Source organism: Macadamia integrifolia, unplaced genomic scaffold, assembly GCF_013358625.1.
Source record: "Macadamia integrifolia cultivar HAES 741 unplaced genomic scaffold, SCU_Mint_v3 scaffold580, whole genome shotgun sequence".
NCBI lineage: Eukaryota > Viridiplantae > Streptophyta > Magnoliopsida > Proteales > Proteaceae > Macadamia > Macadamia integrifolia.
The window spans coordinates 175,475-197,954 of record NW_024870492.1 but is presented as its reverse complement, the minus strand read 5'-3'; positions in this window follow the sequence as shown (position 1 = coordinate 197,954).

The following is a 22,480-nucleotide window of genomic DNA, read 5'->3' as shown; positions in this document are numbered from 1 at the left end:
GGGATGAGCACATTTCCCTTATTGAGTTCTCCTACAACAACAGTTATCAGGCCACCATCAGTATGTCCCCATTTGAGGCACAGTATGGCAGGAAGTGCTGGATGCCACTCTATTGGGATGAGGTTGGTGAACGATATATTTTGGGTCCAGACTTGATACAGGCTACCAGTGAGAAGGTGAATGTGATCAGAAAGAGGATCAAGGTAGCTCAATCCAGGCAGAAAAGTTACGCAGATGTTAGGAGGAAACATCTGGAGTTTGGTGTTGGAGACAAGGTCTTCTTACGGATCTCTACAATTAAAGGGGTGATGCAGTTAGGCAAGAAGGGAAAGCTTAGTCCAAGGTTTATAGGACAGTATGATGTACTAGAGAGGATCAGACTGGTAGCTTACTGGATAGCTTTGTCACCAGAGTTGGAAGGTACTCATGATGTCTTCCATGTATCTATGTTGAGCAAGTACATTTCTGACCCAACTCACGTCTTGACTTACATACCCCGTGAGCTGGATGAGGACTTTGCCTATGTGGAGTATCCAGAGAAGATTGTTGACCAAACAGACCATGTTCTTCGCAACCGCACTGTTTCCTTTGTTAAGGTGAAATGGATGAACCACCCCGAACAGGAAGCATCCTGGGAGCGAGAAGATGATATAATGAAGCAATATCCTGGATTATTTGATTTGCTAGGTATGTTCAATTTTGGAGAAGAAATTCTTGTAAGGTGGGGAGAGTGTTACACTCGTGCCCTAATCCATTCAAATTTGAACTGTTGTGACAGGCCTCGGATCAGAGATCAAAAGTACGACTAGGTTTTAGCTTGTGGCTGCGAATTACCGAAGGGATAGAGATGACCCCACATGTTCATGCACTTCATGCCTATCTAACTGGAGGGGATTCATACCTTCCGATCCTAGACGGTAAGTAACCCGTCTCCCCACACTTGAATTCTGGCATGCATCCTAATTTCTGAGAATCCTTGGGCATAATTGAGGACAACCACCCATGCAAGACAAACCCTGGGATAGCAAGCTTTCAAGATAGTAGGCTATCTTGACCATTGGAAACAAGCCACCAGAAGCAGCCTAGGCATGAATCCAGTGCCTATTTTCGGTGGGTACATTGGTTGCTATCGAGGTTTTAATGCCCGTGGGTCCCGCCACTCACATTGTAAATGGTTCTGGAAGATCCCAATTCATCCTCCACATCTTCCTCTTGATGTGTACACCTTATGAAGCCAATTGTGTGGGTCCTCGTGCCCTGAAACTCGTTTTAACCTGATTGGTTCAAAAAAGGCCCAAACCAAATGGACCCTAAGGGCCAACTTAAGTTATAAGTTGGGAAATGAGGATTCATTCTTCATTTCCCTTGTGCCTAATGTAGGAAATGAGAGAAAGAAGAGAGGAAGGAAGAAGAAGAGGAAGGAGAAGGGGATTGAAGGCCTACCTTGGTGCCGGCTGCCACCTTGTTGCCAGAATTACTGTCGGAGGTAAGTACAACCTCCTATGCCTCTCTCTCTTCATTTCGACCTAGGCAAAGCTAGGTATGGATGGAATCTTGGGTACACGATTAGGGTTGTAGGATGGGTGTTCTACCCTCTCGGTGTTGTTGTCGAGCTCGAACCAAGCTTGGTGAGCTCCGACAATATGTAATGCCAAAAGACCAACTAGGATTTTGATTGTTCGATGTAAATGGAATTTTCTTGGCATAGAATGATGCTAGAAACATCCCCTACAAACTCCATGAAACAAATCTCGGTGATCGGGCCCGAGCCAAAAAGTCCCAATTCAAGTTGGACCTTTCTGTGTCCACTGAAAATATGGCACAGGAAGCACTGTAGCTGTTTCCGGTGGGTTGTTTCCGATGGACAAATGAGCCTAATGTGCTCTTTGTCACCTCCACTAGAAGCAAGATTGATATTTTTGGTGGAGTGCCCTATTTTCGATGGGTGTTTCCGATGACAGTACTGTCACCTAATGACAGTGTCTGTACATTTTGAGGGTGACCTGTGTGGGTCCCTCTCGATGTTTCTGATGTATAATGATGTATGATTCCCTTATGTCTAGGATAGTGATGCGCATGTCCCCTGAAGTCAGAATTGAATTGATCGATCGGTGGTCGTACTTGAACCCAAACACAACTGATCGTGAAACAGGTGAGGGATAGACTGTGTTTATTTTTGAAATGTTTATTATTTATTAAATCGCTTACATGCTTAGAATTATCTGTTTAATTAAAATTGTCATTTTACGATCATTATATGAATTGTATGGAATGTATGATGGGATTCGGTGTGGCCAAGGTGGTACTGGTACTGTGATTGCCGTATGTATGTTGGATGTGTGTGTGTGTGAGACGGAATCCGATGTGGCCAAGGTGGTATTAGTTCCATGATTGCCGTATGTATGATGCATTCATGCATTGATTATGTGCATTAGAGGTAGTTGTAGTCATGGGTTACACTTTATGGCTAAGGTCTTGCTGGTATCGTGTACCCCGGGACTACATTTGGAAATGGATACGCTTCGTGGCCAAGGTCTTGCCGGTGTTGCGTAGTTCATACTCAATTGCTATTTGTATACTAGACTAGGTAAATGGTCTCGGGTTTCACTTTGCAACCAAGGTCTCACTGGTATCGTGTACCAGGGACTGTATTTGGAGATGGATTACACTTTGTGGCCATGGTCTCTCCGGTATTGTATAATCTATACTAACTGTATCATTATGAAGGCATGTAGTATATGTCACACCCCGTTCACACAGAACCGAACCAGTGACTGGGTTAACTCCAGTTAACCCAAACCTGCCAGGATCATCTGATACAGTACCCAACCACAGTATACACACATCTAAGATAAACGTTCAAAAGTTCAGCGGAAGACTTAATTTATCTGTAGATACCCCCAATATACTTGATACCCAAATTGTAGTATATAGATAAATACATGTGGGCCCGCAGGCATGATATTTACACAAAAGAATAACAATTCACGTATCAAGTGCACAAAAAGGGGTCATCAAAAAGAATCAAAAAGTAAAAGTCTTTACGACGTCAATACTGCGGTCCCGTAGCACAGCCCTCGCACGTGCAATCCGTACTGTGCTCATACTCCTCGGGGACCCACCAATCCTCATCGATAAATTCAACTGTGGGGCCCGACCCTTGATCTTCAGGCTGGTGACCTGTAAAATCATCTAAAAGAGGTGCGCACGTGGGATGAGCTCACTAGCTCAGTAAGTGAAAAGAAGGACCACACAACAATCACATCCATATGCACAATATGCTATACAATTCATTTTAAATCTCATCCACCTAAACAACATTACTAAGTCATTGGTTTAGTGTTACTACAATCACAGTGCGCCTATACTCCGGGTACGAGCTGCGAATTCCATCCCGTGATACGCCCATAGGGTTGTGGGAGAAGACCCACCGTGAGTACTCGGAAAAGTAAAGCATGTCGACTACCGGCTCTCAACATAAAAGTAAATGACAGAAAGTAAAAGTACTGACCTCCAGCAATTTAAAAGCAGTACGATTGGCCCTCTTGAATATACCACTGAGGTTGCCGACTGTCCTAATGACCAGCCGGGCATATGTCTAACCGCCACAGTAACCCAACAACCGCAACCACTGCTTCCCCCCAAGTGATAACCCAACACCTCAACCCTTGTTGGGAAGGGTCATAGCACGGGAAGATGATAACCCTAAACCGCATGCTCCTATATGATATAGTACGATTGCATAGTGCCACCGCGTCCCATTCCATGGGCCACCAATGCACTCGTTTCCAAGCCAACTACGACATCTAGTCTAATAATGCATCATGCACAGTGATCCCATCATTCATCACATAAGCACATCAATCATTTAGCATTGAGAAAGTAAAACACAACACATATGTCATAATCATATGAGGATGCCTAAGCTACACATAAATTGCATGATGACATGACTAGTCTAGACACAATTGAATGATGCCAAACAAGCCTTAAAATAAAGTCAAACATCCTCTCCCCACTTACTTGTCGTGTACAAAGACTCACACCTGGTACGGGTGAGATCCGACGCGAGAAACGTAAATTTTGGTGAACCTATCATAAGTGAATGGGGTTAGAACTTCACCACTTTGGGGTCAAAACTAACAAGATTTGATGACAAAATCATGTTTAGAATCATAAAAGAAGGTTGCACGTCCGTTTTGGGTCCATTCGGACATAAAAATCACATTAGGGGCCTCTCGGGTGGGTCGGACAGCCCACCTGTCATGGCCCACCGATCTTCTCAGGTGGGCCGTTCGGCCCATCGGTCTCGGCCCACCAGTCTTCTTAGGCAGGCTCTTTGGCCCACCGGTCCTGGCCCACAGGTCCTAACCGAGGGCCTGCCTTCTTAGGCGGGCTATGCGGCCCACCAGTCCCAGCCCACCTGAGAGGGCGGAAAATTTCCCTCTTCCTTGAAACTTTCCCCAACCTTTGGGAAATCAAATGGGGCTTTTCTAATCACATTTTCCACACTTCCAAGGTCTTATAAGATGATTCTAACTTAGATCTAAGTTAGATTTAAGGATTGAAAAACCATCTTACCTTCTTTGCTCAAGTACTCTTTCAAAACCCCAAAATCACTTCTTAGCTCAAGAAATCAACAATGCTTCTCCAATCTTGTAAACACTTCTTCAAATCCTTCAAAATCAACATATATACCATCTATTAAACCTTAGATTCATCATCTCAAGGGGGATTTACAAGATCTCAAGGAACTCTACCAAAATCAAGTGTTTTACTTTGGGTTTGGTGAAAGTTTAAGAAGCATAGCCATTGCTCACCTCCAATCGTAGATCTCGTGTTGGGGATCACTCTTCTGGCGTCGGAATGGGAAGATCAACCCTTGACGCCGCTTAAATCCATTTCTTCCTCCTCTTCCTTCCCCTTTCTTCTTCTTCATTCTCTTTTCTCCCTTCTTTTCTCTCTCCTCTTTACTCTTCTCATCCTCTTTACTCTTCTCACCAACTCTTTAGTGTAATAATGAGAAAATGAAAAACACAATAAATGTTATTTATACCTTTTTAAAATATCTATTAACCACATGGGTGGGTCACTCAGGCGGGCGGATACGCCCGCCTGTGACCACCCACCTGAGAGCCGAAAATTAGCCAACAAGTGGGATTTTTGATGGGATTCAACTCTCGACATGTATCTCACTCTCGGCACAAGGTATATTATATGTATGCACTTTAGGATACGGCTACATACTAGCATTACTCGTACATGGCCTTACTATACGTGCATGTGCACGGCTTGGGTACACCCGTCTCCTCTGGCATTGACTGGGACTTGTCTGGCCAACCTGTGTTCAAAGTCACCCTTGCCATCATGGTCCATAAGGAACCTGCCTTAACCCTCTCTGGTTCTAGTCCTGCATGGTTAAACCGGGTCAACCGTGTAATCAGACCAGGTTTAAAAAGTAGGGTATCACATATACCACCCCTTTTTGAAAATTTCGTCCTCGAAATTGGCATACCTGGTTGTTCGAAAAGATGAGGATACTTGGCTTGGATTTCATCCTCTTTCTCCCAAGATGCTTCTTCAAGTGAATGATTATCCCATCGCACCTTTACGAAGGAAATGGAGCGGTTGCGAAGGGTTTTCACTTTTCGGTCCAAAATTTCAGCTGACTGCTCTGTATAGGTCATATCAGTTTCTAGATATTCTGGTTCCACAGGTATTACATGCGATGGATCATGAATGTATCGCTTCAGCATGGATACATGGAATACATTATGAATATTTCCGAGTGAAGGTGGCAGAGCAAGCATGTAGGCTACTGAGCCAACCCGACTTAAAATCTCAAATGGGCCAATGTATCTCGAGCTCAACTTACCCTTTCTATGGAATCTTTGTAACCCTTTTGTAGGAGAAATCTTGAGAGACACCTTTTCTCCTACTTGAAACTCAATGTCTTTCCTACGGTTGTCTGCATAGCTCTTTTGATGTGACTGAGCTGCCTTAATCCTTTCTCGAATAACATCGACCTTGTCACAAGTCATTTTTATCATTTCGGGTCCTAACATTCGGCGTTCGCCTACCTCATTCCAATACAAAGGAGTTCTACACTTCCTACCATATAATGCCTCATATGGAGTCATCCCAATTGTAGCTTGGTAACTGTTGTTATAGGTAAACTCCATAAGGGGTATATATTCTTCCCAAATACCACACATTTCCATTGCATATGCCCTGAGCATGCCTTCTAATATCTGTATGGTTCGCTCCGACTGACCATCAGTCTGTGGGTGGAAAGCAGTACTCAAATTCAATTGTGATCCCAAAGCATGCTGGAAGCTTTTCCAAAATTTGGAAGTGAACCTTGGGTCCTTATCTGACACATTGCTCACATTGCCCAAGCGCACTATGTTATCCATATAAAGTTGTGCTAACTTGGCCATAGAGAACTTGGTCTTGATGGGAATGAAATGAGCAGTCTTAGTAAGCCGATTAACTATCACCCATATCGCATCCATCCCCTTAGGTGTGCATGGTAGTCCGGTGACAAAGTTCATTTTAATCCTATCCCACTTCCAGTCTGGTACTGGGAGTGACTGAAGAGTACCATAAGGTCGATGCCTCTCAGCTTTTATTTTTTGGCATGTAAGACAAGTCGCAACATACAAGGCTATTGTGATTCTCATGCTTGGCCACCAGTAATTTTGTTTAAGGTCTTTATACATCTTTGTACTTCCTGGGTGGAGTGAGTACTCAGAGCTATGTGCTTCCCGCACTATCTTGTTTTGTATCTCCAAATCATCGGGCAAACACAACCTACCTCGAAACAATAATGCCCCATTGCTGGCTAAAATGAAATCAAGGTCGTTTATTGTTTACTCTTGAATCTTAACTCTGATCCACTGCAATTCAGGATCCAAAAGTTGTTTCATTAGCACCTGTTGCCTAATAGATGGATGGACCTGTAGAGCTGCCAGGGATACAGTCAGCCATTCAAGGTTTTCTAGTTGATGTTCAAGCTCTAAGGTTGCTGCTTCATATAAGAGGGTTTCATCCATTAGCATCGCCTCTTATACGAGTGGTGGGCTGACTGCTAAGTATGAGAGTGACACAGTCTATGCCTTCTGACTCAACGCATCTGCCACTACATTAGCTTTGCCAGGATGATACTGAATGTCACAGTCATAGTCCTTCATGAGCTCGAGCCATCCCCTCTGCCTCATGTTCAAATTTCTTTGGGTGAAAAAGTATTTAAGTCTCTTGTGATCACTGTATATCTCGTACTTCTCCCCATACAAATAATGTCACCAAATCTTTAGGGCAAAAATGACTGCGGCTAGTTCCAAGTCATGAGTGGGATAGTTCTTCTCATATTCCTTTAGTTGTCGGGATGCGTACGCTATCACCTTTCCACGTTGCATGAGAACACAACCCAACCCAACCTTAGAACCGTCAGTGTAGACTATCATTCCACCTGTGCCTTCAGGGATGGTCAACACAGGGGCCGACACCAACCTTTTCTTCAATTCCTGAAAACTCTTCTCACATTCCTCTACCCATTCAAATTTCACACCCTTTTTGGTTAACTTAGTCATTGGTGCTGAAATCTGAGCAAAATTCTCAATGAAGCGCCGGTAGTATCCAGCCAAACCCAAGAAACTTCTAATTTCAGTAACGTTCTTAGGGCTTTTCCACTCTACTACTGCTTTCACCTTATCAGGATCCACCTTGATTCCGGCCTTAGACACTACGTGTCCCAGGAATCCAACTTGCTCAAGCCAAAACTCACATTTACTGTATTTGGCAAACAATTGTTGTTCTCTCAGCCTCTGTAACACCATCCTCAAGTGTTGAGTGTGCTCCTCTTCTGTCTTAGAGTAGATCAAGATGTCATCAATAAAAATAATTACCCATTTATCAAGGACATCGTGAAATACTCGATTCATTAAATCCATAAATGATGCCGGTGCATTGGTTAACCCAAAAGATAACACTAGGAACTCATAGTGACCATACCGAGTCCTGAACGCTGTCTTGGGTATGTCGCCGCTCTTTATCTTGAGCTGATAATAGCCTGATCTAAGGTCTATCTTTGAAAATACCTTTGCACCTTGTAGTTGGTCAAACAAATCATCAATGCGTGGTAATAGATACTGGTTCTTAATGGTTAGCTTATTCAATTCCCGGTAATCGATGCACATACGCAAGCTGCCATCCTTCTTCTTAACGAACAATACTGGGGCACCCTAAGGTGAAACACTTGGGTGAATAAACCCCTTCTCCAGTAATTCTTGCAACTGCATCTGTAACTCCTTCAATTCGGCTGGTGCCATCTCGTAGGGAGCTTTAGACACTGGAGCTGCTCCAGGAATCAAGTCTATGGCAAATTCCAACTCTCTATCAGGCGGTAGATGCATCAGATCATTCGGAAAGACGTCAGGAAATTCTTTAACCACCTTTACCTCTTCTAGAGGTGTAACCTTTGCATCAACATCAAGTACCGATGCCAAGTAACCCTGACATCCACTTTCCAACAACTTTACCGCTTGAAGAGCAGAGACGAGGACCTTTCTAGTCCGTTTCATTTTATCTGCTTGGTATACCAATTCTTTTCCTTCATCATCTGTCACCCTAATTAATTTTTTGGCACACATCACATTAGCACGATGGGCCGATAACCAATCCATGCCCAGTATAACGTCAAAATTCTGCATGTTGAATTTAATGAGTTGTGCATCCAATTTCTTCCCACTGATTTCCACTGGGCACGGCCCATACACCTCCTTCAACTGTGTAACTTTGCCAGTAGGCATACTAACAATCATCTCATGATCTAGTGTCATGGGTGACATATCAAGTTTCTTAGCAAATCTCTTAGATATGAATGAGTGTGTAGCTCCTGAATCAAACAAGACGTAGGCTGATATACCCGATATAGGTAGAACACCTAGTCCAACAATGCATATAAGTACAACAGGTTATCAACATTTAGCATAAGGGAAATATTAAATTAAAATGTACCTGCTACCACTTCCATGCTAGCCTCAGCTTCCTCAGCTGATAAGGCATACATTCTTCCTTGCGGTTGATTCCCCCGAGTTAAGGGAGGTCTGTATGCAGAGGGCTGACTGGAGGGTAAGGCTGGTCTAACTCGACAGTCTTTAGCAAAATGCCCAAAACTGTGGCAATTGTAGCAATGGACCTGTGACACCAAAACTGGGGCAGGGCCCCTCTGCACTTGACCTGATGCGGATGGGGGACAGGGTGGCCTTGTGACTGTAGGCACCGTACTAGTGTTTGGGTGAAAAGATGTAGAGCCCAGACCACCAGCTGGTCGAGGAAGGTAGCCAGATGGCCTATAGGGCTGTCTGTATGTAGGCCCAGAACTATATGACCCACGATACACCTTGGAGGAGTTGCCCATGTCCAGAAATGGATTAGTCCTCTTCCACAATCCAGGTGTGAGGGATTGTTCTCCCTTCTGCTTATCTTCCATGGTTTTAGCCTTTTGCACAATCTGGCCATAATCTGTCAAATCTAAGACCTCGAGCATGGACCCAATAGATGCCTTTAATCCCTTTAGAAATCTTACCGCCTTTTCTTCAGCTGACCTCATATGCCTAGGGGCAAAATGGAACAAGCTTTCAAACTACTGCTGATACTCAAGGATAGTCTTATTCCCTTGAGTTAAGGCCATGAATTCCATCTCTTTACAGTCTCTGAAGCCAAGAGGGTAATGGTTGGCCAAAAACAACTCCTTGAACTGCTCCCATGTGGGTTCCGGATGTGCAGCCAACAATATAGGCTTAGAGGCTTACCACCAAGAGTTGGCTTCATTCTTGAGTTACAGCCCCGTACAAATAAGCTTCTGTGCCTCAGTGCACTCAATTACCTCAAATATCTTTTCCAGCTATTGGATCCATTGGTCCGGCTCTAGAGGATCACTTCCCACCTTAGAGAATACAGGTGGTAAATTCCTCTTGAAAGATTCCACTACCCTTGACGTATTATTCGTCGGCGGGTAATTGGGTGCATATGCCGTATAGTAAGGGTATGGAGGGGGCATCATAAATGGAGGAATGCTTAGTGGCGGAATTGGAGGTGTACCTCTAGCTTGTGGCCCCATAACCCTACAGGTGGGTCTTATGGAGTGATTATCCGAGGATGTTGACTGGGTTGAGGAAGGTCTAACTGTTGTTGTATAGTAGCCATAAATGCCTGCTGTTGTTGAAGCATTTGTTGCTGGAAGGCTTGTTGTGACTGCTGGATTATGGTTGTAACATCACCCAGAGTGATGACCAGTGGAGGATCCGGAAGTGTAGTCACAGGTGGGTCCCTTTGTGCCACACCCTGATCAAAGGTTTCTTGAGGTTGTGGGAGTGGGGTTTACCCCATAAAGCGAGGCCTTCTAGGATTTGGTGGTTGACCGACCGGGCGAGGACCACGTGAGGTACCTCGTGCATTACTACTGGATCTAGTTCATACCATCGTGTCCTTGCACCTGGAACATACCATACACAAACATTGGTTAAGTATCTTAGAACTTACATCGGCACATAATCATATGCCAACACACGGGGTATTATAGTGTATGATGTCTTGCAACTAGCCATAGCTTAATCCCAAAAATATGGTGCTAGTACTTCGACAAGTAGGACGATGGTCCCACTCGACTCCTCCTTTTTTTTTTTTTTTTTACATATCAATATTATATATATAGTAAATCTCCCCTTTTTTTTGTGTTTTTCCCCCAACCGGCAGGCTGCCACCTGCGGGCCTGACGGCGGGCTGCTAGGGTCAGGCCCACCGATCCAACCCAAGGCGAAAAATGCACAGGGCTTTTAAGCCCCTGTTTCCTCCTTTTTCTCCCATTCCTTCTCTTGGCTTACTTGGGGTGATTTTTGGGAGGTTCTTGGCATGTCCACTCGCGATTTCACTCAACGATTCCCAGATGTTTGAAAGATTCAAGCTCCTTTCACTCTCATGTAAGTCTTTTCTCCATTTCTCTTCTTGGAACATGTATTTTGGAGGTTGAATCCATTTATACTCCCAGATCTTGATCTTTTTCATGTTTCTTTCCATATAACAATCATTCCATGAGAATATGATGCTTCCTTTGTGACTCATTCATAGTTTTGGGCTTTACTACCCAATCTATGAGAGAAAATCCCAAACCATGCCCTACTTTCTCCAATTTGGGGTTTTCTTCTATCACTACCCTTTTCTCCCCAACTAACAACTCAAATGAAATTCCTCATCCTTGATTTGCACTTACAATGTTGGAGAGATCATGGAAATTTGTATATGCTTGAAATCCTATCTCTTTCTCATGAAAATCCATCTCTTTTCCATGAAAACCCATCTCTTTTGTGTTGGGTTTCTTGAAAAAAAAATTTTGGGTTTCTATGATTCTCTTCACATCATTCCACACTTGTGGACAGCTTAAATCTCTTTCATTCCTTGCACCTCAATGTCATAATAGAAAATTTCTTTGCATAATCTTGATTGTATAATGATAGGCATTTCATTCATAGACATGTAAGCTTCAAGTTCTACACTATTATGGGATTTTTCATTTTCTTAGATTGAACTTGCACATTGAAATTCGGGGTTTTCCATCACTTCTCACTTGCCATGCTTTATATGCCTTTGTTACTTTTCTAATTTGCAACATGCTAGTGGATGTCATGTTTTGGGGGCTTCCTCCCCTTCATTTCTCCATGGTTTAACCACTCCTCTTTTTATAATACTCCACATTATGTATTTAGGTGCATTTACATATGCTTGCTCACCCACCTATTTGCTTCCTTTTTTATGCAACATCCTTACTTATCATTATTCCTTCTCTTTTCTTGCTAGGATGTTTTCTTGCAAGGGCAAGGAACCCGCATCCTCTTCTAATCGACGTAGGGCCACTAATTCTAAACGAAAAAGTGTAGGGACTAGTTCCCCAGCCCTTCGCATAAGGCAACAAAGACATGCCCCCATTGATCCTTTAGACTATGATGAGGGACTCTTCCGGAGTTTGAGGGCGGAAACTAATTGGCAGACCTTCCTAAAGAGGTCTGTGATGATGGAGAAGACCCTGGTAATTAGTGATTTCAACAAGATTCAACTTCAAGAGAGATTTACTGCACTGGGTTGGCAGTCCATCCTTAACATCGATCGTCCATGCTATGAACAACTGGTGCGAAGATTCTACTGTAATTTGGAGGTCTCTTACCAGTATGGGGAGTATTCAATCACCAGCATGGTGAAAGGGGTAAGCATTCGCTTGACTGTGGACACCCTTGCTAGTATTTTAGATATTTCATCATTTGGGCATCAATTCTACAGTCCCTCAAGGAGTAAGCCCGTGGGCCCATCCTTAAGTTCGGAGATGCAGCACCACATTTAAGAGACCATTTGTGGCAGCAAGGTGCATCTGGATTCCGAGACGACATTTTACCCGAAGGTTCGTGTATTTGCTCGCTTGGTTCAGTTTAATTTACTCCCTAGAGGAGGTCACAGGAACCAAGTAGGCTTCATGGCAGCCTACATAGCCTTCTGCATCTATAAGGCCTTGGAGGGAGGTGCCGAGCACTTATGCTTCCCCTACGTTATGCTTAAGACTATGGAGCATCATACCACACACCCTGAGGATGGAGGTTTCCCATATGGTAGGACCCTCATCAGGATCTTTGAGTTCTTTGGGGTGGATTTGAGTGGTGAGGAGGGAAAGACTCCAGCGGACAAATTTAATAGGGAAAACCTACAAAGGATGGGTCTCCAAGCTCTTATGGATGTACCTCAGAGGGTAGGAGCTCAAGGAGGCAGGGACAGGGGGAATGCCCACAGGGAGGATGTCCCCATGGAGGAGGAAATTAGTGAGGAGGATGAGGATTATGTTTCTCAATTCGAGGAGGACTTTCTAGACGAGGATATCCTCGAGGAGGAGCCTCTTGATTCGAGAGATACTGATCCTGACTTTAAGAGGCCTGCAGGCCCACAGCATAGAGCCCCACCACCTGAGAGTGGTGCATTTGACTTTGAGAGTATGATGACTAGTATGAGGGCCTTGAAAGATGGGCAAGATCAGCTTCTGAGAAGACTAGATGAGAGTGCTACTAGAGAGGAAAATATCTTAGAAAGGCAGGCTACATTAGAGAATTCCTTCCTAAGATCGAGCGAGGATTTGGACACAACGGCCAACGCTATTTTAGCGGATTTTTCCTGACTCCGGAGGGATGTACAACTAGTGAACTCAAGGTTTGATTACTATGACTGTCGGCTCAATGTTAGATCAAGGCCTAGGAGGGATGGAGTAGTAGAGCTAGACAATGACGAGGGTCTCTGAGGACTTAGCTCACCTATCTAAATCAGCTTTTTACTTGTCTCTATGTCGTTTATATTATTATTTTTTTTTGTACTTTTCTCTGTAATTGGACTTGCTAGTATGGTGTTATGATGTTGTTGGTGACTTGTGGTTAGCTTTGTATACTTGATAACTCATTGTAATTTAGCTGTAACAACGTTAGTTAGTCTTTATCGATTTATTATTTTTTTTTGTACTTTTCTCTGTAATTGGACTTGCTAGTATGGTGTTATGATGTTGTTGGTGACTTGTGGTTAGCTTTGTATACTTGATAACTCATTGTAATTTAGCTGTAACAACGTTAGTTAGTCTTTATCGATTATGCTTATTTGTACATATATGTTGTCTATCGAGTGCTTATGTATGAAAATTTTGGGAAATCTTGTTTTAGCATCGTTATGCTGCCGAAATTTCGTTAAATCCGCACTCGATGGGTTATGAAATCAAATAACTAATGTTTTATTTATTCCAAGCAAACTTTCTCTAATGCATGCCATGAAATGCAATAATTAAATGCAACCATTTTTTTTTTTTTGGCTTTTAACTCTTTAAAGTTTTTACATTTACCCAATCCCATTTCCAATTATAGATTCTATGGGGTCTAAACGGTATGCTGTGAGTGGATAGAGCATCACGCTCTGATACCACCATTGTCACACCCCGTTCACACAGAACCGGACCGGTGATCAGGTTAACTCCGGTTAACCCAAACCTGCCAGGATCATCTGATATAGTACCCAACCACAACATACACACATCTAAGATAAATGTTCAAAAATTCAACGGAAGACTTAATTTACCTGTAGATACCCCTAATATACTTGATACCCGAATTGTATATAGATAAATACATGTGGGCCCGCATGTATGATATTTACACAAAAGAATAACAATTCACGTATCAAGTGCACAAAAAGGGGTCATAAAAAAGAATCAAAAAGTAAAATTCTGTATGGCATCAATACTGTGGTCCCGCAGCACAGCCCTCGCACGTGCAATCCGTACCATGCTCATACTCCTCGGGGACCCACCAATCCTCATCGAAAAACTCAACTGTGGGGCCTGACCCTTGATCTTCAGGCTGGTGACCTGCAAAATCATCTAAAAGAGGTGTGCACATGGGATGAGCTCACTAGCTCAGTAAGTGAAAAGAAGGACCACACAACAATCATGTCCATATGCACTATATGCTATGCAATTCATTTTAAATCTCATCCACCTATACAACATTACTAAGTCTTTGGTTTAGTGCTACTACAACCACAGTGCGCGTATACTCCAAGTACGAGCCATGAACTCCATCCCGCGATATTCCCATAGGGTTGTGGGACAAGGCCCACCATGAGTACTCAAAAAAGTAAAGCATACTGACTACCGGCTCTCAACATAAAAGTAAATGACAGAAAGTAAAGGTGCTGACCCCCAGAAATTTAAAAGCAGTACGATTGGCCCTCTTGAATATACCATTGAGGTTGCTGACTATCCTAATGACCAGCCGGACGTATGTCTAACCGCCATAGTGACCCAACAACTATGACCACTGCTTCCACCCAAGTGATAACCCAACACCTCAACCCCTGTTGGGAAGGGTCGTAGCACGGGAAGATGATAACCCTAAACCGCATGCTTCTATATGACATAGAACGATTGCATAGTGCCACCGTGTCCCATTCCACGGGCCACCAATGCACTCGTTTCCAAGCCAACTATGGCATCTAGTCTAATAATGCATCATGCACAGTGATCCCATCATTCATCACATAAGCACATCAATCATTTAGCATTAATAAAGTAAAACACAACACATATGTCATAATCATATGAGGATGCCTAAGCTACATATAATTTGCATGAGGACATGGCTAGTCTAGATACAATTGAATGATGCCAAACAAGCCTTAAAATAAAGTCAAACATCCTCTCCCCACTTACTTGTCGTGTACAAAGACTCACGCCCGGTACGGGTGAGATCCGGCGTGAGAAACATAAATTTTGGTGAGCCTATCATAAGTGAATGGGGTTAGCATTTCACAACTTTGGGGTAAAAAATAACAAGATTTGATGACAAAATCATGTTTAGAATCATAAAATAAGGTTACACGTCCGTTTTGGGTCCATTCGGACACAAAAATCACCTTGGGGGCCTCTTGGGTGGGTCGGACAGCCCACCTGTCATGGCCCACCGATCTTCTCAGGTGGGCCGTTCGGCCCATCGGTCCCGGCCCACTGATCTTCTCAGGTAGGCTGTTCAGCCCGTCGGTCGTGGCCCACCAATCCTAACCGAGGGCCTGCCTTCTCAGGCGGGCTATGCGGCCCACCGGTCCCAGCCCACCTGAGAGGGCGAAAAATTGCCCTCTTGAAACTTTTCCCACCCTTTGAGAAATCAAATGGGGCTTTTCCAATCACATTTTTCACACTTCCAAGGTCTTATAAGATGATTCTAACTTAGATCTAAGTTAGATTTAAGGATTGAAAAGCCATCTTACCTTCTTTGCTCAAGAACTCTTTCAAAACCCCAAAATCACTTCTTAGCTCAAGAAATCACCAATGCTTCTCCAATCTTGCAAACACTTCTTCAAATCCTTCAAAATCAGCACATAGACCATCTATTAAACATTAGATTCATCATCTCAAGGGGGATTTACAAGATCTCAAGGAACTCTACCCAAATCAAGGGTTTTACTTTGGGTTTGGTGAAAGTTTAAGAAGCATAGCCTTTGCTCACCTCCAATCGTAGATCTCGTGTTGGGGATCACTCTTCCGGTGTCGGAATGGGAAGATCAACCCTTGACGCCGCTTAAATCCATTTCTTCTTCCTCTTCCTTCCCCTTTCTTCTTCTTCGTTCTCTTTTCTCCCTTCTTTTCTCTCTCCTCTTTACTCTTCTCACCAACTCTTTAGTGTAATAATGAGAAAATGAAAAACACCATAAATGTTATTTATACCTTTTTAAAATATCTATTAACCACATGGGTGGGTCACTCAGGTGGGCGGATACGCCCGCCTGTGACCACCCACCTGAGAGCCGAATATTAGCGAACAAGTGGGATTTTTTATGGGATTCGACTCTCGACATGTATCTCACTCTCGGCACAAGGTATATTATACGTATGCACTTTAGGATACGGCTATATACTAGCATTACCCGTACATAGGCTTATGATACGTGCATGTGCACGGCTTGGGTACACCCGTCTCCTCTGGCACTGACTCGGACTTGTCTGGCCAACCTGTGTTTAAAGTCACCCTTGCCATCATGGTCCATAAGGAACCCACCTTAACCCTCTCTGGTTCTAGTCCTGCATGGTTAAACCGGGTCAACCGTGTAATTAGACCAGGTTTAAAAAGTAGGGTATCACAGTATATGTGGTTAGGCATCACTCCCTATCCTATGCACCCTTGCCAACAGGGGTTGAGGTGTTGGATAACCCATTGTGGTATGTTTGATGAGCCTTTTTGAAGTGCCACTCCCACGGTACGATGTGATTGTTGCCAGAGGCAAGAACCTATCCGGCGTGGCCGATATGCTACTGGTGCTATGACTACCAGGAGAGGGTTATGACTATGTGAGTATTTGATTATCCTTCAATTAACTGTTGACTTCCTTTGGCTGATATGCTCTTTCTAAGGTGTCCCCGGAGGTCTATTCTGAGATCAGGAGGATGCATTACAGCTTGTGCGAGACAATTTTTGCTAAGGTGTTTCGCACCTTCCTCTTTTTTTTCTTTCATTATTCTTCTTTTTGATACTTTCCTGTGTTCCTTAGGATGGAAGGATTGTCACCTTGGAGAGCCAAGTCAGCTCCAATGAGTAGAAAATCGCATGGCAGGACGCACTAATTCAGGACATGACCCAGAGGTTGGAGCAGGCTGGACTAGCATCCGCGAGTTCCCCAGTACTCCATGGGGATGATTCAGAGTATGGTTCAGACGATGACTTTTGACCTATAGGGATTTGCTCCTGTATTTCCTATAAATACAAACATATATATATTTTCCTTTTTCTTTTTCTCCCCCCTTGTTTGTTCATTATTTTATTTCAGCATCTTATGAACGAAAACTTATCTTTGGTACAAAGAAAGAAAATCTTTTCTTTTTGTTTTTTTTTTGTTTGCAATGTTCAGGCATAATCAATTCCAGAACTCAAGTCATAATTAGAATAATCAGGATTACACGAGAATCCAAATACTTCCTCATTCTATTACCAAGTGAATTGCATAAAAAGGGGAACAATTTTCCTACCATAGACAAGATAGGTGAGTAACAAGGTGGGAAGACAACTCTTGAGGTGGGTGAAAGTTCACTAACTCCTCTGGGTCCGTCCCCTCGAGCTCATATTGTCGGCTGATGTATGTAGGCAAATAAAAGGATGTGTGAGTCAATCCCATCAACCTGACATAATTGTAGCCAGGGGTCTTCATCAGAAAATCTTCTTATGGCCTCCCTGGGCACCTCCATGCGATATCTTGCATAGTTCTTTCCTGCAGGTACTTCTCCCAATCAGCGATGAGGTCGAATTCTGGAACTTCCCTCTTATCCTGGTAGTAAAGAGCTCTAAGTGGGCCTCTTTTTAATGGCTTGGTTAACTTTGGTTTCTGGAGAAGCCAAATCTGAAAAATAGCAAGACTCCCTTGATAATGATCTAGTCCAAATTTGTGGCCACATCTCATATCATCAAATCCATTGAATGTTTCTACAAGAACCGTAGGGATGATGTCACCTCCCTTCTCCAACTGTTTTATAACCTCAATCAGAATGGACGGTGCACCATGTCCTGGAGTATAGAGAACATACCAAGCTATCATGCAAAGTAAATAAGCATCCTGTGATCTCTGTTGATGGATTCCTCCTATTGGTAGATATTAGATGAAGATCTGGCCGCCTTCAGAATGCCGATCATCCCATACCTGAAAAATTTCTTCGCTTCCTCTTCTTTCCATCCGAAGAAGTCTTGAATTTCCTCTAAATAATCTTTCTTTAAAGATGGCTGGAATAACCTGCCTTTAGGTGGAGATAACATACAAACTCGGAATTGTTCGAGAGCTCGGCAAATCTCTACTAATCCAAACTGAAATACATGCAAGTTGGCATCCTAATATTGAGGCACCTGTCGGAGTAACTGATAATATAAATTCACACATCCAATCTGATCGAGGAATGACATATTCATGGATTCTAGCAATCTTGGTGCCCTCATGTTCATGTCTAATGTCCATTTTCTCAATGTCTCATCCAACGAGCTCATGAATTTTTTAGAAACTGTCACAAACAAAAGAGATATGATGATTTATCAAAGCATTACTCATTAGCTAATGACTCAAACAGGCCTTTACCACTGTTGCATCAAGCTCTTCTTTTTTGATTGATCAAGGGTGGGGAATAAACTGGCCTTGATAAATTGGTGCCAAGTGGTGATTTTCTTTTAGGGGATAGAATCTTGGATAGGAGTTGACGGACCCTAGGTGATTGACATATACCTAATGGTCTTTCATGCCAAATGGCAATTCTTGGGGGACACAAACTATGATGGTCTTTAAAGATACTTTAATTATTAATCGAGGAACCAATTTATTGCCTTTATATGGTTGAGACCATACTTGCACATGCCAAGTTGCCTACATATCACTCAAAAGGAATTAGGTCTTACGTAGTTCAGGCTATTCTCCCTATTAGACATAATATTTCTTGATTTGATCCATGTTGACTAGCCTGAGTATTTCTTCACCGTTGTGGTCTATGAGTTTCACAACTTTGCCTGGCAGAATTTCTTTGACGGTGAATGGGCCGTTCTAGTTGGGCCTGAATTTCTCTTAGTTCATGAATCGGGGCTCTTTCACCCACTCTATGTGGCGGGGCTTCACATTTTTGTTAAAGGCCTTGGCCATTCTTGGTTGATATTTCTTCAGGTTATCCATGGCTTTCATATGCCTTTCATCGAGAAAACTGAGCTCGTCATGTCTGGCCTTCACCTATTCTCCTTCAGGTAGCCAAATATCAAGGAGCACCCTTACGGATGGTACCAAGATTACCATGAGAAGAACCACCCCAACCCCATATACCAAAGAGAAAGGGGTGGCCCCTGTCGAGGATCGTATAGAAGTCTGGTATACCCATAAGGCAAGGGGTAACTTATCAGCCCAATCCTTGTGCATTTTCTCCATTTTCTATAGGTTGACATTGATGTTTTGTTTGGCTGCTTCCATTGCCCCATTGGTCTATGGCCTATAAGTGGTAGAGCGATGCGTTCTAATACCAAACTTTGTGCAGATTTTGTTAGTCTTGCCCAGAAATGGGATCCCTGATTGTGAGGGTAGCGGCCGGAGATGGACTGAGATGTCTCTCTTCCCTTGGGGGGAAAAGGACTTGCATCCTGACCTCTCTCTTCTCTCTTTCTCTTTCATGTGAGGGGAGGGGTTTGTGTCATGTGTGCTTTGCTTATGGGCCCTATACCACAGTATCGTCGCTTGGAGATACGTGGAGGCCTATTTCACAAGAGTATAAAATTCATCATTTAAGACGGGGGTTTGATAATGGTCCAATATGGGGATCAGGATCAAACAAATGGGGTTTGGAGTCGCCACCTAGGGTTTTGGGCCTAGGACCCGGGGGTGGGCCTGATTCCTGAGAAAAGGGGCTAAATTTTAATATGGTCTAGAGATTTAGGGTAAGTGTCAAGTTACAGAATTGGGAAGGTATTAGGCACCCAATCTACCCGGTTCAATCGGTCTTCCTACTAGATGCTTGAGAACGAACATTTTTCATAATTATTACTATTCCACATGCATGGCTAAGTTATCACACATATATACATTAATTGAATTCAAGCTACTATATACACTAAAACAAGGTCTATATAAATTCTACATTATGACAAGTTAGTTGAGAAATTGTACTTGAACTTAATCCCTGTTTAGGGTCAAGAGGGGTGGGCCCCTGATTAGTACCAGCTCAGACTATCTTTCAGATTCTCCTGGCTCAGGGGAAGATGGTCTTGACCTCCAACTTCCTTGCTTGAGAGACGCTGATTGTGATGGTATTCGGACAGAGTTCCAGCTAGGAACAGTCGCTTTTGGATTTGGGTTCGGACAGAGCTTCGGCTAGGGAAGGCTATTTCTGGGTTCAGATTCGGACAAAGCTTTAGCTAGGGAAGGCTATTTTTGGATTTAGATTTGGACCGAACTTTAGCTAGGGAAGGCTATTTCTGGATTTGGATTCGGACAGAGCTTCCGCTAAGAATGCTTTTTTGGGGCTTGGGATGAGGTGCCACTCCGGCTAAGCTTCTGCTGGGGATAGGCTAGCGGAAGGTTAGGCTAAGGTGGCACTCCAACAAGGCTTCCACTGGGGATAGGCTAAGGGAGGGCTAGGCTGAGGTGGTACTTCGGCAGAGCTTCTGCTGGGAATGGCTATTTCTGGAAAGATTTCAAAGGCATTCAGATAAGGCTACCACTAGGAATGGCTATTTCTGGAAAGAAACGGGCTGACCTAAAAATAAACTGAAGGACTCAAAAGTCCTGAGGAACACTTTAAAGATCCGAATAGAAATTTAGATCTTGACAAAGATCTCTTTGTAGACTCAAAGAATCTCAAAGGGGGGGATTTCTATCTCAAGAACGCTCAATAAAACTCAAGAAGACTCAAGGGAAGGGGCTCAAGAACATATTGTTTTTGATAAAAATTTGGATCTAACTAAGAACTTAGATTGAAGATCTTCAAGATCCTGAAGAACACTTCGAAGATCTGAATGAGATTTCGGATCTTGACGAAGATCGCTTCGAAGATCAGAAGAAAATCAAGAGGGGAGGGGAGGAAAATTTCACTACAAAAGAGTGAGGTGGGATTATGGTCTTTGAAATCTAAAGGAGGGGGGTATTTATAGTTTTTTCTGGCCAAAGGGAGAGGGGGAGCCTCTTTATCCAATGAATGATAGGTTGAGGTTTTGCTTAAGGTGGGGGATAGGGCTTTCGTCCAATGGGTAAAGAGGGGGTGCTGGATAGAAATAGGTGGGGAGGGTTTTTGTCCAATGGGTAAAGAGGGGAGTTTTGGGGAGCAAGAATTACTAGCAAAAAAAGGGGTTTTTTGGTTTTTAAGTGGGTGAAGAGGGGATTTGTTCACCCATCGGGTCAGGGGAACACCAATCCTAGCCATTGACGGTGGTGCACGGGACCCGACCGAAGTGCCCGAGGTATGGTCAGTTTAGGTAGGTAATGCAGGTGATGTTATGGGTGCATGATGGATGATGCACGGGTAATGACCAAGGGGACGCGGGTATAGGCAACGAGCATGTGCATACAAGGGTAGCAGCCAACACACGAAGGTGTGCAAGTAGGCCTACTGGCCAGCACACATGTAGCAGGGCAGGTGCAGGCAGGGTTGGCAAGGTCGTGGGCCTATGCCCATGGGGGCGTAGGCCAACAGGCTAATGGGTCATGACCCCTTCTCTCCCATGCGGGGATTTCTAGGGTTTTAGGTCCGGGAGTGTTTTTGGGTTATCAGGGTAGGTAAGGGACGAACTTGAGGGTGTTTGAGGTAGGTAGGGGATTTTTCTAGTTTTCTTGCGGGACTATCCATGTGTGCTGCATAAGTACGGGAAGGTGTATTTTTTCAGAGATGATTGCAGGGGATCTGTCAGTCCAATTTTGACGTGTCATAAATTGTCAGAATTGTATTTCCAAGTACTATCCATCTGTACGATGACCAGATTCATTCATATATAAAATGTCAAAATTAGACCTTTCTTTCTCCCGCATGGGGATTTCTAGGGTTTTGGGAAGGGGAATGTTTCCATCAGCATCTCTGTTGGTCAGAAGCCAAAAGTCACATCCAAGATCTATATTTCATCATAGCCAGATGAGGGTGACAAAATTGGGTGTCTGCAGAATGCCCCTCTTTAGCTGAGGCCTGTGCCAAAGGCCAAAGGGCAAAGAGAAAAATGACCACATTTTGTCACCCAGAGCATGTGCTGCCGTCATTTTTCTTATTAATGATGGAGTTGAAAAAAGCAATAGATAATGTCTCTAAAGTTTTAAGGTTTTAGCACTTACCTGAGCTACCAATTGTGGAAAGGAATTCGCTGCTCTTCCTATCCTGTAAAAAAATGTTAGTAGTTTGATCTTTGATTTTCCTTAGCTGGGC